The following is a 14,926-nucleotide window of genomic DNA, read 5'->3' as shown; positions in this document are numbered from 1 at the left end:
AGATCTACCTCCCCTCCTTGCACTCTTCAACCTCCTCCTTCTTCTTCTAAGCTCCAAACTTCCTTCACAAAGCCAAAATCACTCACAAGAACAATATGGGGGCTAGGTTTTCGCTCTACAGCTCTCTGGAAGTGTTAGGGACAAAGGAGGCCAAGTTAGAGTGTTTAAATAGGGTGCAAACACCCGGATTAGGGTTTTTGCCCAAACAGGGTCTACTCGCCGAGTCCACAGTTTAGACCCCGCGTCTTATCCCGCTTCTACTCGGCGAGTTGGTCATTCATCTCACCAAGTCCAAGGCCAAAAAACAATATTTAAAAGAGTTAATTACAAAGAATACGTACCAAGAACCAGGTGCTACACCATTATTTTTAATAATGTTCATTTTGATGGGTTTTATAGGTTATATTAAAAATCATGTGGCGAAAAAACTTAACTCTTAAGTTCACATGCAACCTGTTTAGATCTACGTTTTCTCTATTGATAGCTATAATTTATGAAGATCAAAGAACCCTAGCAAAACCCTATTATTATCGAAATTCACAAAGGGATTACGGTTTACATACATTTTGATTATTGTTGTAAATAATCAATAAAATCCTTCTTGAATAAGCTCTAGAAAGCATGCACCGGAAATCTCGTGCCTCTGATGGCTCACACCCTATAATGAAGAGGAAAGAGAGGAGAGAGGTGGAATTTTTGTTCATATGCTTATTGGTAAAGGCATGAACAAAAATTGATGGTCTTTGGGTTCTATTTATAGTTTAGGTAACTTGCAGAGAAAGGAAAATTTGAATTAATTAAATATATCTAATCTCAATTAAAATCATTTCCTTTTATGCAACCAGGAGGCTTCCAGAAACCCTAGAGGAACCTCTAAAACCATCCATGCCATGGAGGTTTCTACAACTGCTTCTTTTATTCAACTATTAAACAATTACAATTCACCCCTTGCACCTTTAATTAATTCCAATTAATCCCAAATTAATTCCAGATTAATTTTTATTAATAATTAATTAATTCTAATTGATATATTATTAATTTATTAACCATATAAATTAACAAATCAATTCTTTAACTACTGATCTCATGTTAATTTCTTAATCACATAACAAATTAACATATTAAGTATATATTCCTAATTAATATACTAATAATACATTAACAAAACATTTCTCTCTCTCTCTCTCATAATATCATTTCTAGCTATTTTTGGTTATGAAGCAACCTAAAAGGACTTTGTTTTTAATTTAAGTATATACCAATTTAGATATTGGCTTAAACACCTAATCCAAGAGTCTTTCACTTGGATAAGTCTATAACTACAATTGCAAGTATAACTGCTAAATTAAACGACAAAGAGTGTTTTCCAAAGCCACCATCAAACTCTGATTTAATCAGACATTGGCCCTAAGATAAGTGATCAAATATTCATTTGTTCTATAAGATATCATATGGACATGAGACATGGATTAGAATTGATCTCATAGTCCAAGATTCTTTTTCTCGATTTCCTGATTTATGACAACTGAATTCAGACTACTAATTGAACACATCAATTCAGTCCGGGCTCGGCTAAGCACTTCAGATGTCAATATCAAATCATCGAGGGGCCCAAAAATATCGCTTTTTCCTGTTAGGGCAAACAAAATGAATAAAATTTGACTTATATACTTGTATCTTTTACTCATTAACTCATGCATGACGCAATGTTTTATAACATCACGTTACTAATGTGTTTTCGTAACACCAATGCACAACCGACTTGTAAATTACAACTCATCTCTAAATATTATTAAAAGAGAACCTTTAATTTTAAACTGAAGAAATCAGGACCATTGATTGCATTTCAATTATATATTTTCCACCTTTGGATTATTTGATGACATCATCTTTGTCAACCTATTTATTTTTGTTAATAGATTTTATAGAACATATATTACGTTTTAAATTAGAATTCCATTAATGACACTTAAATCTCACCAAAAATAAAATGAATTAAATTAGGAATTCTATTAATGACAATTAAATATCATCAAAAATAAAATAAATTAAATTAGGAATTCTATTAATGACAATTAAATCTCACAAAAAATAAAATACAAAAATACCCTGCCTCCCTCAATTCTTTACATAATATATCTAACGTAAGTTTTGTAGTGGAGAAGAAAATGGAGGAAAACATGTTGTTTTGATTTTTACTTAACGATTTAGATTTGTAGTCGAACGACTGGAATTATAAATACATCAAATAAAGGTAAGAAAACAAGTAACTCAAATTCCACTTGACAACTTTTTAGTCATCTCATATATGCTTATTTCTTGATAACTAATATTTGTATTATTTATCAATATTTATGCTAAAGTTGTGACAACATTAAAATGATTGTTACTCAAGTTGCTTGATTTTTTTAGATTTCTTGTAGGTTGAAATTGAAGTTGACAAACAACAGAAATTGTCGAATTCATCTGGGTTCTTGTGAACATAAGTAAAATATATTTTTATTTTTATGTTATGAGGGTGTCAAATTTTGTGGTTTGAAAATTAATTGTCACAGTTGTGTTATTTAGAAATTTAAATCGGATATTTCTATGGGATTCCCCATTTTTTTCATACTTTTGACGAATTGTTCAATAAACTGAGCAATCAAATTATAAACGATAGACTCATACACAATGTGTGTAATATCCTTTGCTTTTGGTTGTTAAAATCACAAATTTGTTTTTTTTTCTTTTTAATGTGTTAGGATTTGAGACCTTGATTTGGATACTTGGAAATTTTGTTTGATCTACCTGTCTACTACCTGTTCGATGAAATGCTTAAGGGAACAATATTGGGATAAACTTGCGGCCCGGTTTAATTTATTTTAAAAATATATTGGTTTAGATTACTTAAAAAATATACTTGTCGATTTTTGTTATCCTTCACGGTTTAAATTTGTATGTTTCTCCTTAAATTTTCATGTTTCATCCCTAATAGTTCTTTGTTTATGTTTTAATTATAATGCCTTTTTTGACCCTTGATCACATTGGTTAGTTTCTCATACTAAGTTTTATTTGAAAATTATATTTAATTGCAAATTATTACACTATCTAATACCCCAATAATCTCTAATATTTGTATAAGATGGTGACAATTATTATTTTTTATTGCAGCTTCTCTTCATATTGATTATTGGATGTGGTTTGAGTTATGGAATGTTGTGACTGAGGGGATTCCACATTGTGGGACGTTAGAATTCATTACAGAAGGAAGCATGATTTATATACCTTATTGGGTATTGATGGAAACGTTTAATTCTTGCTCATGTAGATCAATAAATATTTTACAATGTGTTCTTTTAACCTTATATTAGGACCTTTTTTGGAAAAAAAAAGTTGGTTTTAATATTAAACTTTGAAAAAAAAAGTTCATATATAGCATCATACTCTTAAAAAATGACTTTTTTGGATTATTTTTAGTTGATATGGAGAGTTATATTTTTTGTATATTGAAGCTCATTTAAACGATTGTTTTCTGGAAAAAAAAAATCATTAATAGCATTAAACTTTGCAAAAAAGTTCATTAGTAGCATCGAAGTTTCAAAAAATGACTTTTTTGTATTCTTTTTGGCTAATCTAGAATTTTTTTTCTACATTAGAGCTAATTAATAGGATTTTTTTGAAAACATTTTATTAATGGAAAGTACATTTTCATTTTCTTTCGCATAATAGACCACTTATATAAGAAAAACATTTCAAATATGGACCATTTGTGTACTTTTGTTCACATGAACCATTTATGTAATATATATAAATTTAATTGTTAATAAGTAGGTCATTAATATGACAATTTTCTAGGGAAAAATTGTTTTTAGTATTGAAATTTGCAAAAAAAAAAATAGTAGAATGATAACAATATATTAATTTATTTTGTATGTATATATATATATATATATATATATATATATATATATATATATATATATATATATATATATATAAAAGTTATATTATAATATAAGTTTTTAAATAAGACCTAACGAGATTATCACCTTATAAAAATAAAAATAAGATAGCAACCAATTAATTGATTCTTTATTTCAATATTTCATTATTATCTTTAAACGATTAATTATGTTCTAAAGTTTTGTTATACGAAAATTTTGTCAGATATATAAAAGTAATCATGTTTTAATTTTTCAAATTATAAAAGTAATCATGGTTTATGTTTTTCATATATGAAAATCATATTACGAAAAGAGTTTTAGCATCTACCCGTTTTAAAATAAATTTCACATATTATTTTAGTTTTTAAACAAATATTTTGACAAAAATAACTATTTTTTTAGGATTAATGTATACTTATATATGAATAAGAGATGATACAAGAACAATATATTACATGTTCTTTAAAGTATAGCATGTTCCTGCTAAGAACATATGAAAATTTGCATTCATAAATAAATCTCATTTTTTAACCAATTTGCTAATATTTATTGCAACACACCCTCCCTGTAAACCTTAAGCCCCTAAATAGTCGTCTGAAACTTATCATCAAAAGAAACTATTTGGTATCATTACATCACTAATAGTCAAAATAAACTATCTAGAGATTTGGTCCAAGGTTTCCTCTATGTCCGCATGAAGATGACATGTTACCATTCAAGCTGATAAGAAAACAATTTCTAATCAAATTATGTTTCGCAATGGCAATCAATAAAGCTTACGGAGAAACAATTCCAAATGTAGGTATTTATCTCCCAGAATCGGTTTCATGCATGGCCAACTTTATGTGACATTGTCTAGAGGGATATCGCGTGCCAATACAAAAGTATTAGTGAACTCTGACGTACAATTCAACGACAATGCAGTTTATACATCAAATATGGTCAACAAAGAGGATATCATTGCTCTATAGGTATTTATCTTTAAGAATCGTTTGGAGGCAAGACCATTTTATATGGAGATGGCTTTAGACAAATTCTTCTAGCAATAAAAAGAGGCAATTGTTCAGATACTGTGCATGCATCATATTCGTCCAAATTATGGCGTGATGTACAGTTTTACGTTTAACCGTAAACATGAGATTTATTTTGGTTGTATAACTAAGATTTGGATGAGACAAAAGCATTTGATGAGTGGATTGTTAAAATTGGTGATGGTAATATTGGCGACCCTAATGATGGTGAAGTTGAAATTGAATTTTCAGAAGACGTTGTTGTTCGCTCTATAGGTGACCATATTCATTCAATTGTATCCATCGTTTATTTATCCTTTGAAAATCATCTTGATGATCAATCATATCTTCAAGATAAAGCTATTTTGGTCCCTACAAATGAAGAATTTGATGCTACCAATGACTACATTTTAGGATTGATAAAAGATGAAGGGAAAACATATGAGTTCAAATTCTTTACGTGATACAGAGTTACCAGGGTTTTTTTTTGAGGAATCAATTTACTCTTTAGTTGTGTTGAATAATTTTAAGGCATCTAGAATTTTCAACCATAAACTTACACTAAAAATAGGTGTTCCAGTCATATTACTTTGTAATATCGACCAAACCAAAGGCCTATGCAATTGTACTAGATTATATATTGTTAGGCTTGGAAGAAACATCATTGAAGCCAGAATCATATATGATAGATTCTTTATGGAGACTACTTATATACCTTGCATGAATTTAACTTCGTCTAATGAAAGAATCTCATTATGTTTTCAGCGGAGGCAATTCCCTATAGTAGTTTATTTTGTTATGGCCACTAACAAAAGTCAATGACAATAATTATCAAATGTTGGATTATACTTGCATAAGCTTGTCTTCACTCATTTTTAGTTATATATTTTTTGTTTCTAGCGTCATAAGTGAACAGGGATTGAAGGTACTCATATATTACGAGGAAGGTTGCCAAACTAATAAAACAAAAGTTATGTTTACAAAGAGGTCCTTCAACTATTATAGATATTCAAGTGTTTCTTTGTTTTTTTTCAAACATTTAAATGTTAGCAGTAATGTTAAGTCTGTTTATGTTACTTTATTTTTTTTTAGTGCCAACTTTTTTATACATTTACATGTACATTTTTATATGTTTCCCTACGTTTTACGCGGGGTCATAATCTAGTATATCTCTATTTCAAGAATACAAAATATTATCGTCTCACAATTACTCGTGATATAATCCATTAAGTAATTATATGAGCGTGAGTTTATCTAATACTCAAAATCCCCATTTTTCTAAGTACTCATGAACATTGTAGCAATCTTATTGCAATGTCTAATCCTCATAGACAATCTACAATTCAATTCATGACAGTCTTAATTCACTACTTACTTCCAAAAGTATGAACGACTATGGAATTTCGAATAATCAAATCATTCAGGAGGTAAAACATGCAAAATGAAACACAACAATAAACTAATTAACTATGGTCTCAAAACTATTGAATATAAATAATATTTATTATTTTATCACCATAATAATTAAGACTTTATTCATTGTATTACGTTTCGAGTAATCAACTAACCACTTGAATTAAACATTAGTCATGTTATGTTATAAACATGCATACTATGCCTCTCTATGGTCCTTTTTTTGTGAACAAATCAATTAAACATTATTCTAGTGATGCTCTTTTCACAATTCCAAATTCTTATCACTATCCAATATGTGATAGGATTCCAACTTAACATGCATTAATCTCTTGTGATATCAAGATTCCAAAGTCTCAAAGATTGAGTCTTTGATATTACAGAATATCACATTGGAACTTTGTTACTAGAAACAATTCCATGGTAATGAAAGTTCAAATTCAAGGTACACTCCTTGAATACTTCTCTTGCAATAAAGTTTCCAACTCACATGTAGACTTTTCAACCATCTCCCGTTATGAAAACATTTCCATATTTCCATATGACCATTAATTATGATCAACAATCATCTCAATCCAGAATCATGTCATTATGTTCCATCAAAATTAATATCATACTTCTGCAACCAGTCTTTTGGTATAATCTTAGAATGTTCTTGACAGTTGTTTAGCAACTTTAGTCATAAAAAATTCTAGTCTTTTTCTCACAATGCTCTGAGCATTTGAAAAATTAGAATAAGTGAATATTATTGCATATATAATCGATCCTATATCTTATATAAGGATCTGATACCTATTCAATCTCTTGCCATAATATTTCCATATACTAAATTTCTTATGTTGAACCACTTCAACATGATATTCATATATGTCTATAACTAATTTCAGCTAAACTATACAATCTAAACCTTTAGATTCATAAAGAAGTATGAGTGCCTTCTCGCTTAAGTCTACTATAGCGAAACAATTCCAAAACAATTCAATTTACAAATTGAAAACTTTGTTCCCTACGAACAATATTGTCTATGTCACACCCCCAAACTGGAATGGCGGAAACGTTCGGGGGTGGATGACGTCATATGTAATATCACAACCATTGCATCATAGTAATCATACTAAACACAACCATTACATTGATTATACATAATAAAAGAGTTTACATCTGTTTGTTTCTTGTTTTTACATATCAAAAGTAGCAAAAGAAAAAGATGTGACTCTATACACTCCGTCTTCTCAAAAACTCCAAGAAGTACTTGTCTACCGATTTCGTGAGAATACAAGTAGTTTTGAAAGAGTATCAGCATAAAGCTGGTGAGTTCATAAGCGATGTTTTTTTAATGAAAACCTGTTGTTGAATCCGTGAAAATGTTCGTATGTTTCCAAGAAAATCCAATATTTTCTTTAGTGAAATTATGATAATACCAGTACCTTCTATCACCACTTAGTTCATACTAGTTACGTATAAACCAATATCGAACAGACAGTGGATTATGTGGATCTGCCCTAAGCCCACAACCAGACAAGGAACAGGAAATGAGGCAAAAACTACATACTCCATAGTCTATCGAGTACTCTTCATACGTAACCCTGATGCATAAACTAAGGGGTTATAGAACTAACTATGTATGTTATGTTATTGTATCCTTTGTAGCATATGAAACATATTAGTCTGTATGCTTGGTTACTACTAGTATGTATAAAATGTTCTGTTGAAAACCCTGGCTACCACCAGTATGTATAGTTTAGTTTTATTAATTAAAATAAAACTGAGTAGTGTATCTATGAAATCCTCTAGTGTAATGTATAATAGTTCTATTAATGAAAATAAAACTAATGAAGAATGAGATCTCGTAAATAAAAGTTAGTTTATACTATTGTGAGTTATATAACCATGCTTGATATGACATAGTGAACTTTACGACGTTCTTCAAGTGTCGGATACATGACATTTGTCACCCCAGGCATGCTTGCCTAATTGTAGCTAGTAGTTCAGGTGTGGGATTGTCAGTCCCGAATAGATCTATTCACAAATCTCACGCTCTCCCTCCAGGAGACTATGGTTATACTTTGATAGGACTTAATTCAATACACCTAAGGGTACAGTTTTGAAGTAAAGTCTCACAATTTTGTATTAACTAGTTTACAAGTAGTGTTGTCCTCTGTATTTGAATCTGTGTGTATGCTGTATAGGTAATAATTATTATACTTAAATAATTATTAATTGTTGTACTCTTATAGTAATGTATATCTCTGAATTCATAAAACTGTGTAATGAAAACCCCAAACTATACCTATTATAGTTTGTATGTATATCGTGTACTTGGTTCGTATATTGATCTGAAAACTATGCAATTTTGATTGTACGTTGAAAACGTCCCTTATGGTCGGCATGTTACAAAAAGGGATAAAATATCTAAATATTTTATAAAACGTGGAAATCGGTTGTCAGTATCAATTGCATAAGTTTGAAAACTTGTTAACATCCTTTTGTTTTGATTCACAAAATCATTTGTGTTTGGCTTGTATCCCCCCCCCCCCCCCCCCCGGAAAACATTTAAAAACCGTGAAAGCGTAGGGGTATGAACTCGCTGTTAGATGTGTACAAGCGTCGAATCAACGGACTGAATGAAGACCCTCGAGTTGTAGTGTGTGGCACTCAACAGAATCCTAATAACAATTAATTACATAAATGTATCTAAATTAGCGATTTTGTTAGATAAAGTGTTAGGAAAACACTTGTTTTCGGTTAATGAATGTTACTGGGACTTGATTGAATCGAGGAAAGTGGGTTTTCAGTCTAATTCACTGCTTAGGAAGTGTGTACGACTGTGAAGGGAGTGTACGGCCGTAACTGCCTATGGAAGGGTATACGGCCTTTGAAGGTGTATGGTCGTAAACTATTGTACAGTCAATGAACTTAAAGGTGTACAACCATATACTCAAGAACAAGAGTGCCAAAATCGATGAAAAACGTGTCCTAGATGCTCCGAAATGAATCCCCAATGGTGTTTTTCGATGTTTTATGGAGAAAGAAAGGTACTTTAGGGGTGTACGGTCAAGAGTCTAGAGAGATAAAGAGAGAGTGTCCGGTCAAAAAAGTGTAAATGAAGGGTGGGGGTCTCATATTTATAGGGGTCGTTGTTGGTCGGTGGTGGGGTCCACCCGACGTTGGCCATAAATGAGTGTACGGCCGTACACGGGTGTACGACCGTGAACTCAAGTCAGGCCGTGAACTCGGTCTTGTTTGAAGGAATTCCCGAAATTTCGCGTAGTTTTGGTCCCGACTCATATATGAATCTCAAATATATAACAAAATGACTTTTCAAACCAAAGGAATTCGACGGGACTCAATAAAATTTAAATTTTATTAACGGAACTCGAATAAAGGAAACGGAAAAAGATTCGAGTTGTCACATCATCCCCCCGTTAAAGGGAATTTCATCCCAAAATTCAGACACAGAATACAAATCATGGACTCGGAAATATATGAGGGTACTTCTGTTTCATTGAATCATCGCGCTCCCAAGTGAAATCAGGTCCCCGCTTGGCATTCCAGTGAAACAATTCCCAAACTTTTCAATTTACAAATTGAAAAGTTTGTTCTCCCTTAAGTCTACTACAGCGAAACAATTCCCGAACTTTTCAATTTATAAATACAAAACTTTATTCCCTACGAACAATATTGTCTACATACTATACTAGCATAACAATTATGTTTCCACTAGCTTTGACATGTACCCATAAATCGACTGGACTTCTAGAAATTAATACTCTTGACTTTCTTACTAAAGTACAAATTTATGTTACGTGATGCTTCCATAATGTAGCACCTGATTCCTGGTATGTATTTTATTTAAGTAATTTTGCATTTTTGGCCTGGGACTCAGTGGGTCGAAGGCCCAACTCGCTGAGTAGAAGCGGGATGAGACGCTGGATTTAAGTGATGGACTCGTCGACTCGGGTCCCGGACTCGACGAGTAGGCTCTGACTGGACAAAACCCTAATCTGAGGGTTTACACCCTATTTAAACAACCTTATACAGCCTCCATCGCCCCTTTATGCTCCCATAAACCCTCCATAGCAAACCCTAAGTGTTTTGGTGCAATATCTAAGACTTTTGAGTGATTTTTGTAGGTTTTGACTTCAAGGAAGAAGGAAGAGCATAGAAGGATCAAGAGGATACTAAAGGATTCGAGTTTGGTTCATCATTTGCAGTCTTTGAAAGGTATAAAGTATATACCTTGCTTGCTTGTTTGTTAGATCCCTTTTTGGGAAGGATTTGAGGCTTTTTAAGCCATATGAGGTAGCCAACCATGATTAAAAACATGGTTGGGGGTCAAGACTTCGGATCTAGCACTTGGGGAGAGTCACAAGGCAGATTTGGGTTGCTTTTGCACCCAAGGAAGGCCCCATGCAACAAAAGAGCCATTTTAGAGCCTTTTTGTCTCAAAAGTCCCATGCATGCACGTAAAGTTCGTAACTTTACGTGCTAGATCGAGCTTAGGGGCTTGGATCTATCATTTGTACAAGTGTTGTACATCAGAAATCGAGGATTTAGGGTGTGGAAGATATCGACTCGGCGAGTCCATTCTTGGGACTCGACGATTCCAAGGCTTTAAGTCCCCTATATGTTGAGGGTCAAAGGACTTAGTTGGGTGTTAGAAGGGTTGTAGCAGGACAGAAAGAGTAACCTAACGCATTGGACTTAGTTTTAGACCTGGAGTTCATAGGACTCGACGAGTGCTAGATCAGACTCGGTGAGTCCAAGGTAATCTTCTTATGTTTGAAGATGAACTCGACGAGTTGTTCATACAACTCGGCGAGTCATGGTCAGGACTTGTTCTTCAGATGAAGGTGAAGTCGACGAGTGTTCATACGACTCGGCGAGTCGGATGAAGGTTCATTGATGTTCGTAAAGGAGGGAAACTCGTTGAGTCGTTGCCAAACTCGACGAGTCGAGTCGTGGATAAGGACGAGTAAAGGAAAGGGACTCGACGAGTTCATGGCCCAACTCAGCGAGTCGGGTCAGCTGGAAGTTGACTTTGACTTGGACTTGGTTGGGGGTAAAATAGTCATTTTACCCTAAGAGTAAATATCAATTTTTGACTGAGTGTTATGTGGGGATTGTAGCCGGAGGATTTTCGGAGCAGCAGCAGATAGAGGTTTCCCGCACAGATTATCAGCAACTACTCGTACGAGGTGAGTTACCTTCCAGTAGGGGTGGGTCTAAGGCCACAATGTCGGCCCACCAAAGAGGAGTATTTAGAAGATTATTGTCTTTGTGATAATTATCTTTGTCTGTTTATGTGCTTTGGTCATGAGTTGTATCTGAATGATATGTTATGTGTTTAATAGGGATTAGTTTCCCTGACAGCGGTCCTTAGGACCGAAGGGTAGGTCAGTACCCGGATATGCATGACTGTATGTTTATATCTTGTTATGGTATGCTAGTGGTAGGGGTGGAATAGTCCCCAGTTACCGGTTGAAAGATACTGATGATAGTTACCGGTTGAAAGATACCGATGATGATTACCGGTTGAAAGGTACCGATGATGATTACCGGTTGAAAGATACCGACGACGGTTACCGGTTGAAAGATACCGATGGAAGTTACCGGTTGAAAGATACCGATGATATTGTATGGTATGTGGTATGATGGGGGAACTCACTAAGATTTGTGCTTACGGTTTCGGTTTTGGTTTCAGGTACCTCTTCGTCTAAGGGGAAGGAGCCGGCGGCGTAGCATCGCATCACACACACATGATTCTGCATCGGACTTTCTGGGATTGTACTCTGATTTTCCATATTTTTGATGTCATGGTTTGGGACACAACATTATGATTTTGTAATGTGTTGCTTTATTGATAGTGTTATGGTAAAATGTTTTAGAAATTATTAATTTAAAAATGAAATTTTCGGGCTTGAGTTTTGGGATGTTACACATAAGTCTCCAACTAGACTTCTGAAGCTTATACACCTTCATTAGATATAATATGTGTGCATTTAAACCCTTTCAGAACTTATAGCTATATGTCTTGAAAGATCAAACAATTCCTTGCGATTCCTTACAATTCAAAAAATAAAGAGGGATGTCATAATCATATTGTGAATTTGAGAATGCAATTTACATATCCAATATACATATTGATCTTTATCATATCTATTTAAAAAAATCAACGAAAGTATTTCCTCATAATCATTCTCATGAATTAGAGTGAAACCTTTGCCACCTAGATTTTATGGTGCATACGTTCCCATCCATGTGAATTTATGGCAAGGCTTAGCACAAAACCAAATTCAAATTTAGCTTTCCTTCAAAGAATGAACTTCGTTGTTCTAAGTTTCTTGCCCTTTGGTAGCTCAAGAGCCTACCAATGCTTCCATGCTTTTAGCAAGTCACCCATATTGATCAATGCACTTTCACTGACCAACGTGCTTTGCTTTTGTAATTAAATGAAAAATATAGAACTCATAAGCATTGCCACCTCAACTAGAAGTGCACAGAAATAAGAATGTGTCAACCAAACACGATAGGTTATCAGCCTCAGGTCACGTGCTAGTAATAACTAAAAGGTTTGTTTTCGATTGACTCTTGAAACTACCAAGATCAATACAACTCCTACTGACATCTTGACATATGAGTTATCTATCAATGAACATTCCTTGACGAGTTAAAACAAATATTCAAAAGTTTGGGTGGATTTCCGACAAGAATACACTTCATAGAATAGATTTTAAAAATTATTACTATATTATTATATATTACAGGGTCACCAAATATAACTTTCATGGTTCCATGAATTAATGGATTTTGATTTGAAGACTTCGTTTATCTTATTGTTTATTTAATTTATAAAATGAAAAGCAAAAATTGATGTTTTAAACACTTAAACTATTAAATTTGTTAAACCCAAAAGAAAAGGAAAACCATTAAAAAAATCCAAAGTAAATTGATATTTTGAGCTATTTCTGGAATCAGCGTGATTTTAATTAACCTGAATGCTTGGATCCTAGTGCCACTCATCTTCCATCAACTACTCCCAAATTTCATTTTGCACCTTCTTGCTCCCAAATCCACATTAATCTCAACAGAGTCAACTCTATTATCCTAGCATGGCTGCTCTCATAATTCCTCCGGCCACTTCTCAGGTAAGTTAACATGGATTCCGAGTTCCGACTTCATGTTTAATGGTGCTTGCATTTAATTCTTCTTACATTCAACTTTCTAATTCAATTCGTTTTGAATCTTAACAATGTTGTTCTAGCAAGAACGGAGTCTTCTCACCGACCAAAGGGCTAATGACGAAATCGTCCAGATTTGAAACGGCGGTACCTGAAAAAGGGATGAAGGTGACATGTCAAGCTACAACAAGCATTGGCACTGATGGTGTTTTTTTATATGGAGAGGAGGAAGCTTATGAGCTTGTTGTTATTCGGCGCCATTGGTCTACCCGCCGTCGGCATGTTAGCACCTTATACCACATGACTTAGGTTCGTCCTCTTCCTACCCTAATCTTTTTGCTCATTTCATCAATTTTTCAGTCGATTTGCTTATAGAAAGTTAGGGAGCTATCAATTTTTGTGGAGTGGAGATATTGTTGCTATGCAAATTAAGCACTAACACTAGCTCATTAGTTATGGATTACAATGTATGTTAAAGAAATATCAGGGCAAAGTATTGGAGTATCTATATGACAGGGGCATCAATTGCAGGGTTCAAGGGTAATGAATAGATTTAGTTTTGATGATAGAGCAAACCAGTGTGTTGTGTCTTCGGATGGTTCCATCTATGGGAGGGCCACAACATGTTTGGAATCAGGAAATGGAAAGTCATTGGAGACCGGTATGATATGATACTGCAGTTGGTCATGAAGCATTCTCTTAGTAGTGGATTTGGTGGTGATATGGTTCAGGTATTTATTGCCAGTTGAGGCTTTCGTTCAGAAGTCGCGTGGGACGACTGTGTGGGTGTCTTTTTGACTCAGTATCTGGGCAGGAATCCAGTATTTCAGATAGTTGGTAGACAATTTAGGATCAGGGAGGTCTCGGTTGCTTTTGGAAAGCAGGTAAGAGGTAGCATGATGTTTCGGGCAGTATTAGTGATTAGAGAATTTGTATGTGTATCGTAGCTTTTTGTTCGGGAAATGCTAAGTCACTTGCAGTTTGGATTAAATAATATCATAGTAAGTTATTTGACCTTGTTGTGCAGCTCCCGTATGAGTCTAACCATTGTAGGTATGAATCTTTTACTCGAAGGATTATATGAGCCTTTTGTTAAGTATAAGTGTTTTGCAGCTGTTTATGATCAGTGACTTTTTTTACCTTTGGTCCTATCAAGATAATCAAGGTTTGAAGTGTTCTAATTTGTTTGTTATTCGATGAGAAATTGGCATGGTAATGAATCAGCGAGGGCAGTCTTTCGGGGATTCAGACCAATGTAGATTTTAGGTTTCGGAAAGGTAAAAGTGGTTTTCTGCAGGGGCTAAGGGTCTATTCTTCTTCGGGTTGGGAGATTTTGTTTGGGTTCGGTGGTCTTAGGAAGGTCGTTTCATGAGTATAATTTTCGGTTGCATTCCTC

This window comes from Lactuca sativa, chromosome 5 (genome assembly GCF_002870075.4).
Source record: "Lactuca sativa cultivar Salinas chromosome 5, Lsat_Salinas_v11, whole genome shotgun sequence".
NCBI lineage: Eukaryota > Viridiplantae > Streptophyta > Magnoliopsida > Asterales > Asteraceae > Lactuca > Lactuca sativa.
The sequence above is the reverse complement of the archived record's forward strand: the minus strand, read 5'-3'. Positions refer to the sequence as shown.